The sequence below is a fragment of the Gymnodraco acuticeps genome, unplaced genomic scaffold (assembly GCF_902827175.1).
Source record: "Gymnodraco acuticeps unplaced genomic scaffold, fGymAcu1.1, whole genome shotgun sequence".
Taxonomy (NCBI): domain Eukaryota; kingdom Metazoa; phylum Chordata; class Actinopteri; order Perciformes; family Bathydraconidae; genus Gymnodraco; species Gymnodraco acuticeps.
This window is the reverse complement of record NW_022990206.1, coordinates 942723-966571: the sequence shown is the minus strand read 5'-3', so window position 1 is coordinate 966571 and position 23849 is coordinate 942723. Positions and strand designations below refer to the sequence as shown.

Genomic DNA, 23849 nt, shown 5'->3' with positions numbered 1-23849 from the left:
ATGTAAGCAGATGAAGGGATAGGGTTTCAGGGATATATCCTGAATGTCTTGGATTGAGTTACACATAAATGGACAGACGGACATGAAGAGTGGCACAGTTCCGTCATGTCGCCCTGCGTGTGGCGTCATTGAGGTCGTGTCACACACAGCCACACACTTAAATATCGCTGGATAAAATTGACCCAGTTTGGATGAATATTGTACAGACAGAGTACTGGGTTAACTTGACCCATTAACCAGCATTTGAAGAAGTATACTCTCTCACTTAAGCAAAAGTCCTGCATTCATATTTGCACTGTACTTAAGTAGAAGTAGAAGCATTAGCATCAATACATGCTTTAAGTGTCAAAAGTAATAATGCAGAATGGCCCATCTCACTAAAATGTTATATTCTTAGATTTGTTATGTATTAATGTATAAGAACCACTAATGTACTGCTGGTAACGACTGGGATAATTCCAACCACTGCAGGGTGCCTAATCCATAGTAATCCATCATAATTCATTTGATGATTTATTTTTGTAAAATGTATCTGAATTAAAAATGGCTAATTAACTGGTAACTAAGATATTAAACCCCTAGCGCCAAAGGTTAGTTTAGTGAAAAAGTACAATATTGGCTTCTTAAATGTAAAATATATGGTTAAAAAAACAAGCAAAACCATGTAAATCATAATTGTATTAAAGAGCAGTACTTCAGTAAATTTACTTTGAGCCCTACGTTGGATTTTACTACAGTCATTTTTATATAACTCCTAATAAGCCATATTTTAATATGTTATGTTAACCGCTCAAGTTTATCATGCTCAAGTTTATCATGCTCAAGTTTATCATGCTCAAGTTTTACCTTAAAGCTGCCACAGATATATAGTAAGTTTTACAAAACAATGTGCATATGATATTCAAAACGGCAAAGCAAATGCATTTTATAAAACATTGAAAGCTAAGAAAGTGACATGTAAGTACACATTAGAAAATAACACGTGTAACATAAAGCGTTATGTATTAAAATCATCCATAATCTCCATTTCCCCTTCCTTCTTTGAATCCCAGGTGTGTACAGTCACTCTTACGCCACATAGACATTTGAATAACTTTCATTTGCAAACACTTGTCAACAGTTTCCTTCCTTCCCTTTCCTCCTCCTCGTGTCAGTGTGTAACATACAATCATGTGTGTGTATGTACATTCACTGCTTCAGATGTGGTGTAATTAAATCACTTTATTGCCAGAACATCAGAAAACACACACTCATTGGCAGAAGTAAATCTCCATTGCTCTCTGATGCATCAATGCATATGAACTGGAATCTAATGGTATCTCCCAAAAAGCTCAAACTCCAAGGTTTTAGAAAAAATGTAAAACTGTTTCATTACAGCAACATTCCCTAATAAAGTTAGAATAGGTTGCGTACGATGGAAATTATTTGACGGTTGATCCTTCATTCATAAATACATTCCTCTATTTTTTACTTAATTTTTTAAAGAGAGGATGAATATTTCCCTGGCTTTTTTCTTTTTCAACTCTTCAGGTGCAGTCCTGGCTGTTCTGTTTGAGCCTTGCTGATGTATACCTGTCAGATTAACACACAACCCGGGCTAAAGGCTTGTTTTTGGACTCCACTTGTGGGTCAGAGGTGTTTCAAAATTAAGTGAGTCCTTGAGGCATAGAACAAGATCCTCTCTCGCTCTCTGTGGCTGTCCCTGCCTATGGGAAGAAGTGTGGGAGTGTGTGTTAAAACAGCTTGTTAACACGTACACCACTGCCTTGGCTGGGACTCCCTAATTATTCCCTTCCAACTAAAGGCCAAGGAAAGGAGAGAGTAGTGATAAACACACTCTTTGCATGTCTCACTTTAGTGTGTGTGTGTCTGTGTTTGTGAGACACGTAGCAGCTGTGACAGTAAACATGTTTATGAAACACCTGCTAATGGAAAGCAGGCGTTGATTGTCTTCCAGCAATCAGAGTATATTCGGAGAGCGATGCTGAAACTCTTGTCTGCGTTGAGGCTAGACACACACACACACACACACACACACACACACACACACACACACACACACACACACACACACACACACACACACACACACACACACACACACACACACACACACACACACACACACACACACAGTCATTTATTATTGTAATACACCCAGCCTTGAGAAAAGCAGTTTCAGACAGTCTTCTGTTGTCTTTTGCATAACCACAGAGGCGGCAGTGGTATTTGTGTGTGTGTGTGTGTGTGTGTTTGTGTGCGTGTGTTTGTTTATGTGAGTGTGCAAATGCAGCCTTCCCACTTTGTCTTTTTATTTGTAAACATGCACACTCATATGTGTACCAAAGTGGGTGTGGGCACATATGAGTGTGTTTGTGAATGTTTGGATAATATGGTCTCTGCGCTGCTTTACCGCTCTGGGTCTGTTTATTTGTGTATGTGTGTGTGTGGCTGTGTGTGTGTGTTGTGAGACCTCTCTTTGGGTTTGACTCTCAAGGCATTGTGGAGATGTTGTGGGGGTTGTTTGTAAACATCAACAGCAGTAAGTTTTATTTTATTGTGTCTTTATTTTACGACATTATTCCCAGATGGCTGCTAAAGCTTGCAGATTTCAATGCGTTTACCACACATTTCTGCGCTCCCTCGCCTCACGCTCCTCTGCCACACATGTGCTTTTGCTCTCATACGCAAACAAACAACACGGTCTGTGGGGCTGATGCGTTCAGGAATGAGCACTGGAGAAGAATTATCCCCCACATTTCCACTCAGGCCAGAATCAGCTCTTTTTCTTTTATCAATCTAAAATCCTGCGTTTAAGGGATCACATTGAGTTATTCAAGTTAGTGGCAGGAGCTTTTTTTCCAGCTCTGTGACACTGTGGGTGAGCTCTACCATATTTCTCTTTAATTAAGCCAGGGAAAACCTTGTAGTACAGCCAACCCAGCTCATGTAGCCACTTATGTTTTAATTTAATTACCTGTCCACTTTGATAATTATTTCCCCTGATTAACAGGGAGAGAAGGGTTCCTAAATGGGAATTGGAGATGGGTGAGAGGGCCAAACAGCGCTTTTCTCTTTTCACCGAGAACAAGAAGGAAGGTTTGGACTTAAGATGTCCACGCCAGCCCTTTTTTTTTTTTCGGTTTCATTTTTGGCCCGCTTTAGCCCTGCCTGGCTCGGCTTTATTTAGGCAGTGCGGAGTGTTATTGAGTTTCCTGTGCTCTGTTTAATCTTGTTATGTTATGCAACAATGAGCTAAATCAGGCAAACAACAACAAATCATGATTCTCCAAACAGGCGTGGGTGATTTATATCTTTAGTAAAAATGTCAACAGTTACACAACAGCAAGCACAAAGATGATTCAGTCTCTTCGCCCTCTATTGTTCTTCTCTTGTATTATTTTCCTATCATTTGGTTGTTTTGTCTGTTAGTGTATTATCTGTTGTCATTATTTCTGTGGACTTCAGGAAGAGTATGTTTCAGTTACTAATGGGGATTATAATAAAATCCGACACATCTTTAGTTATAAGATTGAGGTTGTTTGTCACTATAAAGATTATACGTACCCACACTGGTGTCCAGTTATAAACTTTCTTTTAATAACACCGTCTCGTTTTTTCAATCAAACTTGGAAGTGCACCTTGATGATAACGGCCACTTAAAAAGCATCACTGATCACCGTCCAGTTCCTCACATTAGCGCCCGCCACTCCTCTTGAGATTTATTGGAGATATATAACAAAGTGTTCCTGGCAAAAGACACTGTATAAAATAAAATATGGGTGCTCATGCAGTAGTTAGATTCACACACACAAACACACACCCTAAACATTTGCACACATACACACATATTTTAGTGGTATTGATCGTGCTACTGAATGTGTTGTGATTTACTGCGGCCGTGGCCCATTGTTGGGTGGTGCTGTGATGGACTGCCATCATTTTCCAATGGTAAAAGCTCAGATAGAGCAAAGGCAGGAGGGCAGAATCTCATTTAATGGCCAAAGCAAAATTATTCTAAGATCTTCTTATGAGTTATGGCACTCTTTTTTTTCTCTCACTTTTTCTGCGACAGGTATGATGTAATTTCCAAATTTCATCAGAGACAGTAATCTCAACACTGATTATGCTGTCAATTAGTAAATGAATGTGGTGGTGAGGTGAAGAAAAAAAGGTGGTAATAACTCTGCAAAAGGATTTGTCAGGCTTCCAAAATACATAAAGGACATGTGAGGTAGGGAGACAGTACAAATTGTCCAATCACAATATAACTGTCTATTCGCAAGGTTAGTGTAAAACATGAAATAACCCATTTGAAATGATTTTATGCCTTTTTTTGTTGTTGTTGAATGCAGCATTTCTTAGGTTGTGGTAAATCTTTTTGGCACTAATCAATAAAGGCTTCCATGCAGTCAATAGATGACACTTGTATCGCCAAAAGGTGTTTCAAGAGTGAAAAATGCAGAAAAATAGACTTTATTTCAATTGTATATAAACCGATGCACATTTTTTAAACTCTGAAATTAACAAGTGTTTAAAGAAAATCAAAGTGTTTTTAAATTTCAGGCTGCTTCAGTTTGTGTGATCGTGCTTTGTTTCTGACGGTTTTTTAGCTCAAACTCTGTGCAGGCTAACATCTGTTCCTCTCTGCCTCCACAATAGCACAACTCAGCCGGGATGCAAAGAGAGGTCAAAAGATCAGTGCCTTCCCCTTACACACACGCGCACACGCACACACGCACACACACACACACACACACACACACACACACACACACACACACACACACACACACACACACACACACACACACACACACACACACACACTCTCTGGGAGAGAGGGAGAGAGAGAGATACCTCAAACCGGCTGCTGTTTTCCTATTGTGCGCCAGGGCTTTGCGAGGATAGGGCAAGCGATGAAAAACGCGCACCTGCTTTAGAGTAATTACGGTAGCGCAGCAGCAAACTGTCCCTCTCGCAACACACACACTCCACACTCGTTCACTCGCACAGCCCTAGTGATTCAACCCTGATTTCCAGCGAACGAGCAAGCAACAGACGGGATGCCAAAAAGTGAGGACCGGTGGAGAGCTTGTTCGCGCTGAAGAAGCCTCTCGAAGAGATAGCGAGGGGAAGCAGACGCAACAAAACAAGACGAGAAGCTGCGCGCTTTCTCCGCGGCAACTTGCGCACAGTGCCAGAGTTTTAGCGGCAGTATTGTTCTGACTTCACTCCAGAGGGGCCACTCCGAGGAGAGAGGACGCACACAAAAGGGAAAAGGAAAGGACTAACGAGCACGCTTTGTCGTTTAAAGTAATGGTCCTGCGGTCTTAGATCCTAGATTTCTCTGTCTCTCTCTTCCCTCTCTGTTCCTTTCCATTTTTCTTTTTTTGAGATTTTTTTCGTCGGTTTGTGTCCCCCTTTGTCGCCGCGAGAGAGTGGACGCATCGGGGGCTCGAGGAGCAGAAGCGGGGCTGTCCACATGGTCCAACCACTGGCGTGAAAGTTGACTTCTTCAGAAAACAAGAGAACAGGTTGATGCATTATCTACACTCTCCTTTCCCACTTTGTTTTAACCTTCCTCACTCTTTCCTCACTCTGTGCTTCCATTGAAACTCTCTGACACACACATTAGTCTAGTAAAAGGCAAAAACAACTCAAACATCAACTTTTTCATCGCACATTGTTTGTGAAACATCTCCAAGTCAGCCTTAAAATATATTACAGTATTGGAGAGTATTATAAAGGCTGGCACACGCGGTGTTTCCCTCTTTGTGACTTCCCTCATGTTACATTGTAACTTTCTTTTCACCGGATCGTTGAATGCTAAACTTATCAGCCACGTTTTTAAATCCTCTTTGAAGTTTTCATCAATTTCTACAATAGAGGTGCATCCACTTTCTTGCGATTTCTTCGCAACTTCCACACTTGTTATACACAGTCAAACTGTGGTTTATTTCAAACGAGGTTTATTTTAATGGTCAATTTATCTGAACTCTTATAATTGATCGAAGCAGTTTAGTGCACTGAGAGACCGGTGTTTATAGAAAGTGTCAGAGGAACAGCACAAAGTGTATCTCTCAGGTTAGGATTAACTAAAATGTCGGGATTTGAATGGAGGCAAGAATTTAATCTTGCGTGGCCATTATTAGGGCTTGTTAAGGGATTTGATAATAAACACCACCGTAGGTTATGTGGTGATGATTTTACACACCCGTGTGAGAGTGCTTTGTCATCGCTTTACCTGTTTAACTCTCAGCCGTTGAGCACTGTCTCCTATTATATCCATTTTGTTTTGGAAAATGTAAGGATAACTTTTTTAATTAAAAAAGGCTCTAAATCCTTACCCGATGATATACACCCCTTGTTTAACGATAGGGGAACATTCTTTTTGGGGGGCATTGTCAATAGGTCAGGGGACTTTCTTTTCAATCCATTTTGACTTTTGAAATCGGAACCGCGTTAAGTAGCCTCAGAGTTTTTTGTTGTTTCCATAATCTCACCGGATTAAATAAATAACAATAAAGGCCTTCAATTGAGGGTTTTAACAACAGGACGTGAAGAAAAGTTGTTAAAGCATAATAAAAGTGTAACGGAGAATATTAAAACGGATCTAATTTGACAGTGATAATTAGTGCATTATAACACCGATGCGTTTGATTTATTCATAATTCATAACTGATGGCACTAAATAAAAATAAAATGTTCCATATGAAAACCTATACAAAGAGGCCCACATATTTAAAACAGATTTAGACAATGATATACATTTAGAAATTGAGGGGGTTAAAGTCTATATGGAACCTCTGCATGACCCATGTTTTCCCTTTCTTTTTGAAGTCACAACCCGCCTGAAATGAGGCCCACACCACAAAGGAAAATTATATTTTCTTCATAGAGAAAAAAAGAAGTATTACCGGAAGTAGGCTATAATTTTTAAAATGACATTTTATAATGACATAAACAGATTAAAATCCACCCTTAATTTGCGCGACTGCCCACAACACAACACAACACACAACATGTAACATCTATTTACAGTAAGTGTTGTTCAAAATAAGTTGTTATTTTCTTCTTTCCCACCTAAAAATAAAACTAAAGAAATCAAATATGAAACATCACGACATTTCCTCATGTCAGATGGACTCATGTCCCGCGTGATGGAAGGGTTCAGACAAAAAAGAGGGAGAGATGAAACGACAATTAATCGCTGTTAGTTGTCTGTCATTGAGAGAAAGCATACAGGCCGTGTGGGTGCACACCCTGACACGGGCATTATTGCCCCGTGATTGATGGGCGCCGGGGCATTTGGCATAATTAATTTTATTTACTGTGTCCTCTCTCTCCTGTTGTGTCCCCCCTCCCTCCCCCCCACCACCCCCTCCTGTCCTCTGTGGTGGCATTTCCGCGACGCGATGACACACTTTTAATTGCACTTTAATAGAAGATCCAGCGGGAATGAAAAAGCTCTTCATCACGTTTTATGACCTTGTCACATTTCTGGTGTCAGACAGGAAAGCAGGTATTTTGTGGTGGCTTCGAGTCCCAGGAGTAAGGTGTTTGCAGAATTAGGAAAAAACTTTATTTCACCTATGAATAACACATTCATGCGAAGCCTTCATAAAAATCTGCATCAATGTTTTAAATGTTTTTATTAAATCAGCATATTTTGATCAATATCTGAATTTTAAGATTTTTTTATTTTTACAAAGATAGAAATGCAACTGGTCCACAATTTGCATTTCTGTACACCTGAACCCATTTGTATAGTGTGACAACAATTAGCACAAATGAGCTGACAGTATCTCACAGTTAGATAATTCTTAAATGCTGAATTTGCTGAAATGATTTTCCAGGAACATGGGGGGGGGGGGGGGAAATACAGTTTTGACTTTCTTTTAAAAATTCATGTAGCTACATGTTCTTCCAGCTGCTTCAATTCTCTCTGGCACAGTGAAGGCTCGGCAGCTGACATGTCTCAAATACTGTAAAACAACCATGTTTGGATTTCCAACAAACTTCAGATTACTGAACAATTTAGTGAATTGTACATTTTATTTAAAATGGCCTGACAAACCTTCAAAAGAAACAAATATAAAGCTCAAGGAGAACAGCGAGACACTGCTGATAGGTAGAGGATTTTTTTTTTAATGACTTCTACTTGAACACTGCAGCATTTACCAACAGTAAAAGCTCATTGTAAAGTTATCATTTATGATGTGCTTTGCAAATTCATCACATCGGTAAAGGCTTTTCATGGAAATAAAACAATGAGATAAAAGAGTTTTTGAGAATTTGGTTTTAAAGGAGAGTGTATGTGTGCAGGAAGCCAGAGGTGTCAGAGACAGATTGACTCTCTGCTCTCTGTCGGCTATTGTGCGTCCGTGTGTTTGCCTCAGCATTGCCACCTTTTTTCATCTGACTTGCCTCAACACTTTTCCTTCTTTGCCTTTTTTTCTTGCCTCCTCTCGACAGCTGTGTCTTTTCCATGTCCTGTTTTGTTTCATTGTTTGTAAGAGTCGCTCATGTGCTGCTGATTTTTATCAGTTTCAGACTCTGTTCTCCAGCAGACAATTGTTTCTGTTATGCTTACTGACACATCACTTAAATTATGATTTTCAGCCCGGCCAGCCTGTGTGTGTGACTGGGTTCCGGTGTGTGACTCCGGCACATGTATGAGACCGTCTAGAGACAGGCATTAACGGCTGTGAATCTCATGCGCTTTAAAACCCCTTCAAGCAGGATTAAAAGCCAGCTACATGATTGTGTTAGTCCATAAACTCACTCAGAGAGTCCTTACCTCCAGCATGAGCGTGTGTGAATGTATGTGTGGAAGAGTGTATATCTGAGTGCGGGAGTGTGTGTGCACAAGAGTGCTTTTTCTCAATTCACCTGTCCTGCTTGAGTGAAAATGGACAGTATTTGAAGTTTTAAATGTCCTGTGCGTCGGTAGCGTTGATGGCTCGCCTGTCCGTCTCTCCATCTCTCGCTCTCCCCTCATTAGAGCCCTCCTGCTCCCAAGCCCACAAGTCTGAGTGGGCTTTTGGCACCAAAGTGATGTTGAAGAGCAGCCGTATACAACTCTGCTATACATGTAGGATTTGACCTGTGATGGATACTCACAGGTTTACTTCTACTGCAGCACTTCAGTGCATTACCTGCTCAAAAAAGCTGAAATGGTTAAATTGTCGATATCTTTTAGATGGGGTTTGAGAAAAGCAAAAAATGTCACTGTGCATGGAGCGAAAGCATAAAAAAAAAAAGATTGAATTATTGAAAGTGTTGATCCTGCAGCTTCCGTTACGGTGTGCGCTTTTGAGCTGAAAATGTTTGGAGCTTTTAAATGTAAAAATGGTGTAGGGTAAGCTATAGGTTGTGACAATTGTTTAAACATGTCTTAAAGTGAAACGTATTATAATTTAGTATATCTTAGATTTGTAGGGATTTTCGTTGTGATTTAAAAAATTGGAAAATGGAAATCAACACGTCTCCATTTGTAATCACTGAGTAGCATTACAATAGCAATCACGGCTTGTTACCTCTTTAAAAATATGTTAATGAAATATAATTGACAAATTAATGGATTAAATGAAGGTGTTATGTATCAAGTGGGGGAGTGCTCTGGTTGTGTATTGAAGTGATTGACTGCACAGTGAAAGTGCCGCCACATTGCTATAGTCTGAGGCCTGATTATACATGTGGTTCTAATTGAACCTGTTATTCAGGAGAAGTCGAGGCCTGAATAGTTGTGTGTGTCTGTCGGTGTATGCATATCATAAATCCCACACGTTTTCCAAAGATGAGATGTGTTTTTAATGATGGGTCAGAAGGCGGTGTCGCGCAGGAAAGTTGCAGGACAGCAGAGAAAATGGAGCGAGAAGATGCCTTTAAGTGGTTATTAGGAAGTTGACCACCTGTGAGAGGGAGAGAGAAATTCTTCCTTTGTTGTCTTTAGCCTTTTGTGTCTTTTAAAAGAGCTGTCATTGCATTTGTGATGACAGCAGCCCCGCTCGCAGTCCCAACCTCATTCTTTAAAATCTACGCACTTTTCTCCCTCTTGATTGATAAGCTAATCATTTTTGCTTCACACAGTGGTTTAGCCTGTGGTCATTAACATTTCCATGCGTTTCAGATGAGCTTTTATATGTGTGTGTGAGTGTGGGGTGGCTCAGAGATGTTTCTCCATCTCCTCAGAGCACGGGCCCATTAACAGCTGATGGATGTGGGAAGGAGTGACCCAGCAGCTCAGAGCGGAAGAGACTGTTTCCTATGGACACGGGGGGGAAAGGGAAGCAGAAGAGGGACGGAGCGAGAGATATAACGTATGAGTGAAAGGCTGGTAGAAGCGAAGGAAACGGCAGTGCGAGGGTTTTTAGGCGTGGGTCATTATAGCTGAGGAAGCATTAGATCAGCCTCTCTAGAGTACGCCTGGCACCTGAGGCCATGGCTGGAGCTGAAGGAGAATGAGAGCACAGATCGGGAAGTTAGGCAGTCGGACCTATCAAGTGTGAGTCCACAGAGAGAGAGAGAAAGAGTCATTAGGTCAGCGGCAGAGCCAGGTAGAGCACATGAGATGGTGGGCTGAAGCCGAAGGAAATACCAGAGCGGTGTTGAAAGTGAGCCTGTTGTGTTCGAGCAGAGCGTCTTCATGAAAAAGCTCCCATCGGTCGCTGTGTCCCCTGCTAACTCTGCATTGCTTCTGACAGCTGTATTTGTGTTATGGATTTTCCTTCACTCCGTCCCGTCTCCCTTTCCTTCTCCCCTGCCTCCCTCTCTCTCAGTAGTCGGCTCCCCTCCTCTCCATCGCCTCCACCCTATGACCTTTTGTAAGCACTTCATCAGAGAGCCGTTGGTGTTTTCTAAAGCGCCGCGACAAACTGACAGGGCAGCCGTCAATCGAGCGGGGGGAACCGAGGGAGCAGATCAGTGGAAAGCTTCGTTCAGAACAACAATGTGACTAAACTTTCTGCAGCACTGCTTTAATGTGTATTGAAAGGATGTCTGTGAAGGGTAGGTGACAGCTGGGAAGCGCAAGACTCGCAGTGTTATGGATACACACACACACAGATGCACACACACGCATTTTTGCACATTTCATAAACTGACTGTAGAGGCGCGTTACGCAGCTCTGGAGTGCTCGTTTGTCCGTGGTGCTGCGGTGGTAAAAATCTGCCGAGCGGACGAATGAGCGCTCTGATAAAATGCTGAGATTTACAGAAGAGGAGGAGCGCACAGGGAATCATATCCAGGTCCTTAAACACAACTTCAACCTGATTGATCTCAAATCAGTTTTTTATCGTCTCACATTTCCTGTTGTGACAAATAACACCACCTAATATTAAGACATCTTTCTCATTTTGTTTGATTTCCCTCAATCCTGACTGACATTATCAGATCTAGCATAAATCAGATTTATTTTAGCATTTTTTTAGTTTTTGATTTGCATCAGAGTGTTTGAATTGCCTCAACCAGGATTACTTAACATTAACATATGGTGATAGGAAATTAGTAATGCAGTTTTTTCCCCTTGTCCCTGTTCTTAGCCATCCTGGACCAGGGAGGTAATAACCATATGCATCTCATTATGTTTTTCTAATCCGTAAAGTATCGGGATGTTGGCTAACGCAGGCGAAAGTGAGGCTGGAGCGTTGGCGCACCGCTCTTTTATGGTATTAGTATTTATGGTATTAGTTCCGGGGGACATGGGATGCCTACTTAAGCTATTAGCATGTGAGGCGCTGTGGGATGATCCATCCCCTGACAGGACGAGCTGTTAACCAGTGTTAAACCAAATCACAATAGGCTGCCTGGGATGATGGATTGACAGAGCTCGCTCTCACTACTTGCTTGGGCCGCCCCTCGCTTCCTGCTCCACTACGCGCACCCTCACATGAAGATTTGTTCGCTCGGGAATTAAGTTTGTCCAAAAACTCTTTCAAAGAAATATAATCTTTTTTGAGTAAATATAATGAATATGATCTGGCCTATAGAAAAGGAACCACATGCTCTCTTTGTCTCCGTCTTGTCAACTTCTGTCCTCCTCCTCTTTTTCTTCTTCTTCCTTCTCCTGCTGTGGCTCTCAAGGTGAAGAGACTGTACAGGGTCTGCCCAGTGGGGTGCGGACTCTATGGCTTCTATAGTGCCCTTTCAGTGAGGGGAGGGGGGGGTGCTGCTGCTGCTGCTGCTAGAGCCACTATCGGGAGTCTTGGAGATCACTCACAGACGGGAGGGATGCTGTTCTGCATGTGTGTACACTTCCCGTGTGTGTGTGCGCGCGTGCGTGTGCAACTACAATTAACTGTCAATCAACCGGTGACCCTCCACCTCTCTCCTCCTCGGACAGAATTCCTCGGGTTTTAGGTTTTGTTTTTCAGACGGCTGTCGGAAGAGAAGAAAAGCAAACAGGTCGTCGCTTTCCCAACTTGTGTGTATTTATTTTAGACATTTTATATTGAAGAGAAAACATGCTCTGTGTCATTATTTTTCAAGATTTCTTCATCCAAGCAGTATCTGGTAAAAAAAACAGCGTTCCCAGGCAGAGCGATAGAGTGCTGTGTTGTTAAGTAGTTGGTTGATCAGCGGCCGTTTCTTCCTTCTGTGGCTGCTCGCTGAGCATTGAAGCTCTGTTAGTGTGTGTGCGCATACACATGCACGCCTGTGTGTGGTGGGCATTGTTGACCGAGAGACATCTGCCACTAGATTATACCCAGCTGTTATCTGAATAATTGTGTAATCCCCCTCCCTCACTCCCTCCCTCCCTCTTTTACTCCCTCCTTCCTTTCCTCGCTCCCTCCGCCTCCTGCTTTGCCCCCTTCTTGCCCCCACCCACATCTCTTCTCTCTCCGACTGATCAGACGGGGAGTGATGAGTCTCTTCTCTGGGTGGCACTTTTTCTGGAGTCTTTATGAGTGTGATCTTACAAGTGTTTGTGTGTGAGTGTGTATCTCCGCGGCCTCTGGTCACCAATCGTTGTCTGACATTTGTAGAAGGATTTTAGTCCCCCCCTCCACCCGCACGCTCACCCAAACTCACGTCCCTCTCCTCCCCCATCTCCCCGTGGCTCTCGGGAAATAAAAGTAGCCTAATCCTGCCAGATCAAGATTGCTGTCCACCACAGCTTTACCAGCCTGTGAGTTAGAGCCAGCTCTCATGTTCCTGAGGAGCGAGAAGGCAGAGTGTGTGTGTTATTTGGCGTTTGGGCTGTTGGCCTTTGAAGCAGCTTTTGCTGGCAGAACGCTGGTCAGGGGCGAGAGGAAATGAAGACAGTGAGCACAGAAAAACAGGAATAGCGGAGCTGTTTAAAAGTAGGAAAAGGAGTGAAGAAGTATAGTTTTTCACTATTTACATTATTGACTTGGTGTTTAATCCAAGGTACATTTCTAATTATTTTAACAGGCTGCATATTATACTTTTCAAATTAATTTACTCTTAGCAACTTCCTGTCATTAAAGAAATTATTTTCTAATTGTTTTTTAACATATGACATTTAACTTCAATACATCAATTTCAAATGAAAAACATAAAGGCTTTTATTTAATTTCAATTTATAATAATACAAAATTCTAGATTAAAAGAGAAATCACAGCATTCCCATAATATACTGCTTTCACATTCTCACTGTTCCCCGTATCTACAAAGACACAACACATTGTTTTAAGCACAGACATTTTTCCTCCTTTCACTGACAATGTTGGTCGACTTATATCGAGACATTTAAAACAAAAATGTTATCAACTATTATTTAACTTATACATTTTTGAACGCATTGAGAAAGACGTTTATGTGTCACACATAAGGCTGCACACACACACACACACACACACACACACACACACACACACACACACACACACACACACACACACACACACACACACACACACACACACACACACACACACACACACACACACACACACACACACACACACACACAGCATGCCTGCCTGCAGTTGCGAGGGCTGCCTTTATTTCTGGTCCGTGGTTGGTAGGAAAGTGTTCTTTTCCCTGTCGGAGCCCCGATAGTCGCTCAGTGTGAAGGACTCAACACTCACTGTCTCTCTTTTCTCCTCCTCTCTTCTGGTGCACTTTCTCCCCTCCATCTCCTCTTCCCTCTCTCCTCCTCTCCCTGCCATGCCCGTTGTCTCTAATTATCAAGGCTCTGTGTTCCCTCAGCCTCTTCATTACATCCTAGCTGTCATCACAGTTTACATCCAACATTTGCTACCTCTCCTCAGTCCCCATTTCAATAGGATCATTTATTCTTTATGACCGAAATGACAAAACTCAATGCAAGATCATGAGAAGCTCTCTCTGAGGAACCGTTTTTCTTTTAGCGTGTGTGAAAGGGACTACAAATGCTTGACTAAAAAAATATACATTATTGAACGATTCACAAATACATTTAAAATAAATAATCTCTATCTTTAAATCTATTTTAAAAAATACTTTTTATTTTATCAAAGTATTTTGTAAGCAATTTCTCAAAAGAGACACATTGAACTATTCCTAATTATTCTGATTTGTAAAACTTAGAAGTGCTTTTACTCATTCAAATACATATATTCAGTATGATAAATGTTTATTTAGTACATTTTGTGATATTTAAAAGCAGTTTTTTTGTAAGTGCCTATTTGTCCCTGCACAAAATACTGTGCAAAAAAATTATTGGCCAGATTCGCTGATAAACACATCATGCTAAGACAAACAAAAATCCAGATTTCTGCTATTTTTAAGTAGTTTAACATTTGAATAACAATCAGAAAGTAATGGAGAAACCTCAAGAATATGTTATTCAAGAACTGTGGGCATTTGTTATCAAAAGGCAGCCATTAGGTTGTTGGATTAGCAGACACCACAATGCCCATTTTCACAGTTAAGGTCAGCGCTGCCATACGCAAACTGTAGCCCTAATCGGCAACTTCTGCTGCTGCAGGTTTCCATTGTCTAAAGGTCAGTCAGGAACAGTGCATTAGCCTCGGAAAGTAGTCAGCATAAACGAGGGAGGGGACCGAGGGAGGACCGAAGGACTAAAGTACAAAAAAGAGGACAGTAGGGAGGGTGAGTGGCAATGAAACCCTGGCATGCTTCATGGTGTCAGGCGGGCGTACGGCTTCGGGGGGCTTTGTGAAAAGTTTGCCTGCAAAACTTTGCTGAAGGCTGGGTTTGGTTTGGAGCGGCTCCCCCAGGGGTCCACTCACAGAGTGGGTGGAGGGGGGAGGAGGTGGGGAAGGGAAGTTGGAAACCAAAGAAGAGGAGGAGAAGGGAGCAGAGCTCAGAGAGCCGGCATGCCGTCACAGTTGTCCGTTGTTACGGCGCGCAGGCCCTTAGTCGCTGATCTAAGAAACACAACTCCTGCCTCACACCCCCTCCTTATCCCTCCCCCTCTTCCCTTCCCCCTTTTTCTCTCCCCTTTCTTTCCCTCCATTCTACCTCCCTGTCTATCTCTCTTTTAGCTTTCAACAGCTCTGCGCTGCGGTTTGAGCGCCGGTTATTAACATACAGTCTGCATTAGGGAACAGTGGCGGGCTATTTGCTGGTAATGAGGATAGGGGGCCTGTGCTGTATAGTAACTTGTTTGACCTCCGGTTGAGGGGTCAAGTTCATCCCGAGGAGGTGTAATTCTCTCCTTCCTTAGCCCAAACACATGACTGCACCCTGGGGGGATGACGTGGGGGGCAGGAGGAGCGGGCCGAGGTGGCTCTCTTCATCCCAAATTTGAATCTCTGATCCCATTCTCCGCTCTCCCCGTCCTCTCCCTCGTCCCCTCTCTTCCCACAGGGTTAATTGAAGGGGAAATTGATAGTTCTGTGCGGTAATTGTGGCTTTGAGAATTCTCTGTCTCCCACGGAGAAAGATGAGGGCAGCTGTACTAAAGACGAGATGACGTGTCGTAAGAGAGAGAGAAAAATATGGGGAGAGAGAGGCAGATGGAAGAGCAAATAGAAAAGCCCCCCCACCCCCATTTGCTACCCTGGGGGTGGGGGTTTGATTGGTTGATGATGAGGGAGGGTGTTGATTGGCTGATGACGAGCTGAGATTTCTGCGTAACTTTACGAACTGGGCTCTAATAATCATTCAATTCATTATCCAATCAGAAGGACTCACCACACTGGTCTGTATCCTCACTGATTCTCCCTTTGAACCCCCCCTCCCTCTCCATCCCTCCCATCCCTCCCATACCTCCCCGAGGAGTCGGGGATGGACAGATGAGTAGAGCGCGCTGTATCTGTTCGGTTCTGCTCTGCTGCTCGCTGAAGTAGAGAGAGACAAACTTATATTCCACTGATGCCAGAGCTGAATGGACTCTCTGCCTCCCTCTCTCCTTCAAGAGGGGCTTTTCTCTCCCAGGGGCAGAGCTTTATAATTAGTCTTCTTCCAGAAATAGAAAACTAGTTTTCTGAGGTGAAGTCACCCTCTGATGTGTGGGTTTTAAAGCTGTGAATTTAAATTGATACAGAACAAAGTCAAATCTATTATATATGCAGTATAGAAAAATCAATTTCCATCACAACCTGCAACATGATATTTTAACATTTTAGTTTTACAAAATATCCAAAATGAAATGACTGCAACAGAACCGTTTTTGGTCAGATATTTTTGTTCCTGTATTAGTGACAGCACGTCTTGTTTTAGCTCCCGGCTTAGTTGTTTAGTCTCAGCTCAGACCACCCCAAGGCTGTCACCCAGGCAACGTTGTATGTGTGTGCCTACGTTGTCTTTTATATTTAATTTTTTCATTGTACTAACATTTGCCAGTGTATTCATTTCTTTCTTTGACTTATTCCCTGCCATTGATTCCGTTTTTTTCCTGCACTGTTTTTTCCACCTCTTGCCCCCGTCCCTCTCTCCCCCTGCCTCTCCTCACCTCCCTCCTTTGCTCTTCCCCTTCCCTTCGCTTTCTCTGTCCGTTAATGAGAACGTGTTAACGAGAAAGAAAGATCTATTGGGTATAGCACAATTTATCAGAAAGGCAGAGGTTTGGAAGAAAAAAAGGCGACGGGCCCTTCAAAGAAGTCCTATTCTTGTGGTTGTGAATGTTTGATGAGACAGTGAAAAGTTCCTCCTCTAACGTCATGGTGTCTGAACAGAAGAGAACAGAACCGTTCTAATCATGCCACGCAGAAAAAATGACTTCCAACCCGATTTAATTAACTGATAAGAAACGGCTTCAAATTAATTTTTCAAGGATGTAAGATTTTGATTAAGAAACTCCTAAAAGAAATAGACGAATAATCAATTTTTTAATCAACTTACTCAAATGGTAACTGGTTAATATGATAATTCTAGCAATTAGGGCAAATATTGTCGAGCAGCAGTTTCTATGCATCCTGTTAAAGGAATTATAATATCTTTACATCTAATTATCATGGTTATTTAATTTTTTTGTATGGCTACCTCTCAATTTTACCATTCGTTTTTTCATCTGCCATTATAGGGATAATGAAATGAGAAGTTGGCAAGTGTAATAAGATGAAACTTTTATAAGGGCCAACCTGAATGGGGCTTTTCACGCACCGTGATTGGATGGATATTTAGGAAAAGGGGAAGGGGAGTTGTTCAGAAAGACATTATTTCTGCTGGTTTTACATGCAAAGCTGAGATGGATCTTTAGATGGATGATTCTTTTATTTCGTCAGCAGATTAAAGTAGCTCCTGGCTCCTCTGTGTGCCTCCTCTCTTATTCATAAGCAGGTACGGGCCCGGCCATGAATATGCTCACCGTTTCTAATCCACAAAGTTTCAAATCATCTATTCAGCTGGAAGAGAGAAAGAGGAAAAAAACAGATTCAGCTTTGATTGAAAGAGAGATTGGGCAGTTCACCTGCTAGCGGCCATAAAATGTGGATGTATGTGTGGACGCATGTGCGTGTGTGTTTCCCTAATTGGACAGGTATTGTAGTGGAGGTGAAGAGGGGCCAGTTGAAGAGGGGTGGGGTGGGGGGAGCACAGGAAGAGCTGGCGGGGGGTTTGGGGCTTTAGGAGAGCAGCAGAGAGACCGGGTTCCTTACTTCAAAGAGGCCTTACAGCCTGGACAAACGCTAACCCTGCTCACATACCAGCGCAGCACACACACTCCACATTCACATACGGTGGCTCTTTTACCTCTCATGAGATGAATATCCAACCCCTCTCAGACGCCTTTCTCTGCGAGTCTCGGCTCTATCCCTCGCTCCCTGCGCGCTGAACATCAGTGGAGTCGTACGTTCACAGGGAAATATTGACAAAGCGTTTGGAGAGATGGAATGGTTCCTTTAATTATATGCTGCTCTTATGATGCATGGTTGTTTCTGTCTGGCTGCTTACGCTGATCAGCTGAATAGGTATTCCTGGCACAAAGCCCCCGTATTGAGCGTACATATTCAATTAGCAAAACGCATTAGCAAAACTTGGCATTTGTTGTTGTTTTTTTCCCCCTCCTTGCTCTGAATTAATGGTTTTGATATGCTAATTAGCGGGTAATTTAATTTCAAAAGGCCTCAATTAACAGCAGCGTTGTGGACACGAGGAAGTTAAGCAGCGTAATCTAATTTGCATTAGTAACGAGCAGGGAGTAATTAGTCTCTAATTAGCCACTTCAGACAGCACTTGTGTTTACTTTCCTAATGAAGTGGAGGGACTTTTTTTTTTTTACAGGGAAGCCTGTGTGTGTGTATGTTTGTGTCGTGTGTGTCCTGCATCGTGTGTGTGTGTGTGTGTGTGTGTGTGTGTGTGTGTGTGTGTGTGTGTGTGTGTGTGTGTGTGTGTGTGTGTGTGTGTGTGTGTGTGTGTGTGTGTGGGTGTGTGTGGGTGTGTGTGGGTGTGTTTGGTTCAAGGGGGACACCAGAGGGAGAATGGCATATGGCTTACAGTTTGGCTCCAGTTACACACACGGGCACCCCCACACATACACACAAACAGGCACTTACACACAAACAAACACAAATGAACACACACACAGGTCGGACCCTGCTGTCTCATGTGATTGGGTGCACACTCACAGTAGTTTTAAATCCATTGCAACATGGCTATGAGCTTTTATACACACGTCTTAAAGGATTGATTGTATGTGTTGGAGGGGTTTTATCTCCCCAGTGTTTCCCCTGGTATTATTTTATGTGGTGCAATAGCTTGCAATATTTTCATATTTCCATTTTTTGTATATCCAGGCACTTGCTTCCAAATGATTATTGTTTGCATTTTTGAAGCATATAAACTGTAAGTGATGACGTTACAAAATCGTGGTTGCTGGCCGGTCTTATGCAGGGTTTATTTCTGGGATACGGTTGCCTGTGTTGACAACAAAACAAAACAGAAAAAGGAAAAACAGACAGCTATAGATATTCAAGGATGGATACACATTCACCTCAAGGCAAAATGTGTTGTTTTCCTGTTGCTGTCTTTGAAATAATCAGGAAAAATACCCCAATCAACACTTAACAAAATGGTGGACAAATTACATCTTTTTTTCTTTTCTGGGATGAGCTTTCCAACAGTGGGAACTTTTCCATTCGCAGCCGTGTCAAAAACAAGTTGAAAACAACAGGCTTCCTCCTGGGCTTTTTTTTTGGAAAGGAGATGGGGTGGAAGGGTTGCAGGGGGAGCAGCATAGCGGGGCTTTAGGGGAGGGGGGACAAGCAGCTGCCCTATTAGCCCAAATCTGTTGTTCAGAGGAGGTTGGAGGAGGGTGGAGCAACACCACCAAATTTCCACAAAAGAAAGCACACACTGTGTTCTTCACTTTGTGTGCAAAGAAGGCTAAATTCTCAGATTATGCCACAAATTAACGTCTGCTAACCTCCAACACCTCTTTGGGTGCAGATCTTCTCTTAATTTTTACCCATAATCCAGTGCAAAGGACAGAAGAGACCATGGGGACCCCATTAACTGACAGCTACTCTGATGGGAAGGCGGTTTTCTAAAGGCTTTTCCCTAACCTTCCCATGATAAAAGTGGTCAGAAAGTTGGGTGACTTCCTGCTGCAAAGAGCGGGGTCAAAGCGCCGGTTGGCAGAAGGAGTCAACACTCAGCGGACATGACACACACACACACACACACACACACACACACACACACACACACACACACACACACACACACACACACACACACACACACACACACACACACACACACACACACACACACACACACACACACACTGAATGGACGGTGTCCCATGACTAGTGCAAAACCTGTGTGATTTACACCCACCAAGAGCAGAATCTGGAAATAATTCAATAAATATAATGAATGAAGGTGCTACAGTAATTATGAGCCTGTTTCCAACACTGACCTCTACCCATAAGCACATACACACAGATTTATTGGCAAAAACAGCCCCACAAATGCACAAACACTGACACGTACACATCCATACAAAGGCAACTGATTTACAAATGAGCTGACCTGTGTGTTGGCCTTGCGCTCAGATAGGCTCACACCCCCGCCAGGATGCATAAATCACAATGGACATGCATATGCATGAGCATCTGAGGAGGTGGGATAAGTGTGTGTCTGCATGTGTGTATGTGTGTGTGAGCATTAGCCAGCAGCGGCATTTGTATCGATCATTGAGGCTTAGTTAAGTGCCTTTTATTTCATTGAGTTAAAGTTAAGGGCCGTGGACAGGCCTCTCTTCTCTGTGTGTTGCTTTTGAATGGAGAGAGAGAAAGAAAGAAAGAAAGAAAAAGAAGAAAGGACTCTTAACTGTTATTTTTTTCCCTCTTTTAGTGGCATCCGGGGATAGCACATCACATGAATGGAACCTAGATGACGTTTCACGTCCCTTCTCTCTCTGGAAGAAGTGGTTTTGGTGTTGGACCTTTGCCTGATGTGTGTGTGTGTGATGTGAGCTGCTTTAACCTCCTCTTGTTTTATGGACTTATACATGGCTCTGGATCTCACTGCTGCTAGATTAATTTACACACCACTCACACATGCTTGCCAAATCTCTCTCTCTCTCTCTCTCTCTCTCTCTCTCTCTCTCTCTCTCTCTCTCTCTCTCTCTCTCTCTCTCTCTCTCTCTCTCTCTTCTTCCCTCCTCTCTGAAGACAGAGCATAAATTGCCTGGTGAGGTAAATAAATTACTTCCATCGATTGCTGTAGTTGAAGAGTGACTTTATCACAGTTTGACTTGTCCAGATACAGATCAGCATGTGACAGCCTGTGTTTTTTTTATAATGTGTCTCTGTGTTATTTAGTTTACATGTGATGGTGTGTGGGCTGTGAAAATATGTGTAAAATCTACCCGATGGATATCTCAATATATTAAAAGCTATTGCTAGAGCGACTGCATTGTCCATATGCTGTGTGTGAGCATATGTGTGTGTTAGAGGTTTAATTGAAACAGGCCGCGGTGTGCATATTAAAAGCAGATGAATAAGGCTGGCATTATTAGGTGGGATCTTACAGCCCACCTTGTGTCCAGGTGGGTTGTTGTCTGATTGAGTTTATCTGCCTCTCTTTATCCATCAGCACTGGTCACTGATAGGAGCCGCATATAGATGACTTAATGATACCGTCCTCTGATTGCATACGTTTTATCTACACCGATGTGTGCATACGGTTAAAACGTTCAGCACACCTTAACCCCCGCCATGCCCCAGATGTCACTTCTCCGAAAGAGGTTAAAAGTTCACCAAAAAAACCAAGTGCAGAGGCTATGTGTTTTTCTATGTGTGTGCAGGCTGAGACACATGCTGTTTTAATAGACGCTGTGCTGACGTTACTGCAGAGGCCAAGAAGCCACCGTTAAAAAGAAAGGATTTGGAAAAAGCGAGAAAAGGCCTCATCTGTTTGCATTAAACAGTGGAAGAACTGACCAGTGAAGGAGCAAATGAGCAGCAGACGGCTAAAAGATATCTGCTTTTCTGGCTACGTCCCTCGCTTCAGATTTCCCTCCCTCATTTTCTTCAGGCTAGATTGCTCACTTGGCTCCTTCTTTTGTTTTTTATCTATTTTTTTCAAAAGCTCAATTTTTCTGTTACAGTCATTCTTCTTTATATTCTCTTCTCTGAAATAAAGACACACATTTTCTTTGTTTTTAATTCACACTGAAACACTCGTCTTTCCTCATGGTTTATTCTGACCCGTCTGTCTGTCGTCCACACTATCTGGTTCGTTTCTGCATCGGATCGACTCCTGATTTGAGAATTAATTAGGCAACGCGGTGGCGTCAGGGTTGGGATTTTAGGTTTGTTCGCTAGCTATTTTAGTAGCTAATTACTGAGGGGGAGAGTGTTAATTGGAATTCTCTCAGATAATGTGAACTCCTCTTCCCCTTTTTCTCCCCCGCCTCCACTAGAGTTTAATAGAAAACCACAGCACTTAATAGACCTCTCCTTCACAGTCGGCCCATGTTTTTAATCATTATTTATTTTAATGTTGAGGTTTCTGTCAGTAGATCAGCTGATGCATTTGTGGACAGAAGATGTGTGGATTTGACGTCATTGTGTGAGCTATACTGAGTAATCCTCTCAGACTTCATCAGGATATTGACTCCTTTACTTTACCTCTCACTGGGCACAACAATACAGAGACACAGAAATCAGCAATATATCACACAGAGAGAAATAAGCAAAGAACATGCAGGTTTATTTTTTATGCACAAAAAAAGCTTCGGTTCACAGAAAGATCCTCACGAATGCATGATTAATGTTTCATTGCATTTATATTCTTTGAAAAATAAGTAATGAAAAACATAAATTTGATAAAACTCATCTTAAGGGCTTACTTGATCTTTTTATTCATGTATTTTATGCTTAACACTGGTAATAATGAACAAAACGGGCCTAACCTGCATTTTGACTTCGCACTTTATCCGTGGCCTGCGGAGCTACAAATGCTAATTCAGTCGTGCGTAAATAGGGGGATAAAAACACAAAAAAAGATTTTAATTTTAAAGAATGTTTGAAATGAAACAATAGTTGCATTTGAATGTTGTTATAATTGGAGCGAATGTCTGGCTGTATAAACAGACTTCAGTTACTGGTGTAGGAGCACACTTGGGGGTGTTTCCCTATCTGTGCTCTGTTTAAAAATTAAAACCAGCATAAAGCAGAGAGGGAACTAAATTAATATACAGTGAGAGAAGACTAATCAGAGATCTGTGGTTACATTGTAATTCCTCCGCCGTCCTAAACTGTGACAAAAACATTATTTAACATCTTTACCTCCGCTACAGCCTCTCAGCGCACACACACAAGACCTTACAGTATTTTAATATCACTGCTTGTATATTCTAATCCTGACACCACTTGAAATATAATTCCTTCTCCCATTTTAAATCACGGATGTGAAATTGCATTAAGGCAAGAGTGTGTGGGCATGAAAGCAGCTATGTTAAATGGACATATGAATGCAGGGGTGAATCCTAACCTATTAAGTACTTTCCTTATTATTTCTGAAAGTGGAGCGTGATAATTAGTTTGGTAGAAATCCTATAGTGGGGTGGAGGTATGGGTCTCAATAGTTGAGCCAAATTAATTTCTTCTGTCACCTTGAGCATATGTTCTTCTTAATAGGTTTAATTTATTTCACGGTGATTATCTTTTTTTTTTTTCAACCACTTGAATGTGATGCACATATTCACGGCAAAAAACCACTTCAACCGGTCCACGTGAATGGTACATTCATAGCTAAATATGATAGAGAGCTGCACAACGTCATTACGGCTTGGCTTCTGAGTCTTAGATCTGAGAGATGGCACTGTGCCGTTTTCCCAGGGGTCCCTGCTGCTGCGGCCCAGTTGTCATGTGATCCATTTGTCTGGCTAAGAGCTCTGTTTTTCTCAGGAGTCACTCCAAGTATTTTTAGTCCTAAAAGTTAACAATCATTCCTGATGTTAAATCCATCAGGAACCTCCA

At 42.3% G+C, this 23849-nt stretch overlaps 1 protein-coding gene across 3 annotated transcripts in view; it reads left to right on the top strand.

Annotated features, from left to right (window-relative positions):
* The first annotated feature begins 4923 nt into the window (after positions 1–4923).
* Positions 4924–23849, top strand: part of foxp4 (forkhead box P4) — a 92521-nt gene continuing 73595 nt past the window's right edge. For 2 of the 3 annotated variants that reach the window (XM_034218271.1, XM_034218270.1), the window contains exon 1: positions 4924–5537. The gene's annotated coding sequence lies outside the window, so the exon portion shown is untranslated. The remainder of the gene's footprint in view (positions 5538–23849) is intronic. The other variant, XM_034218272.1, reaches the window with a different exon arrangement.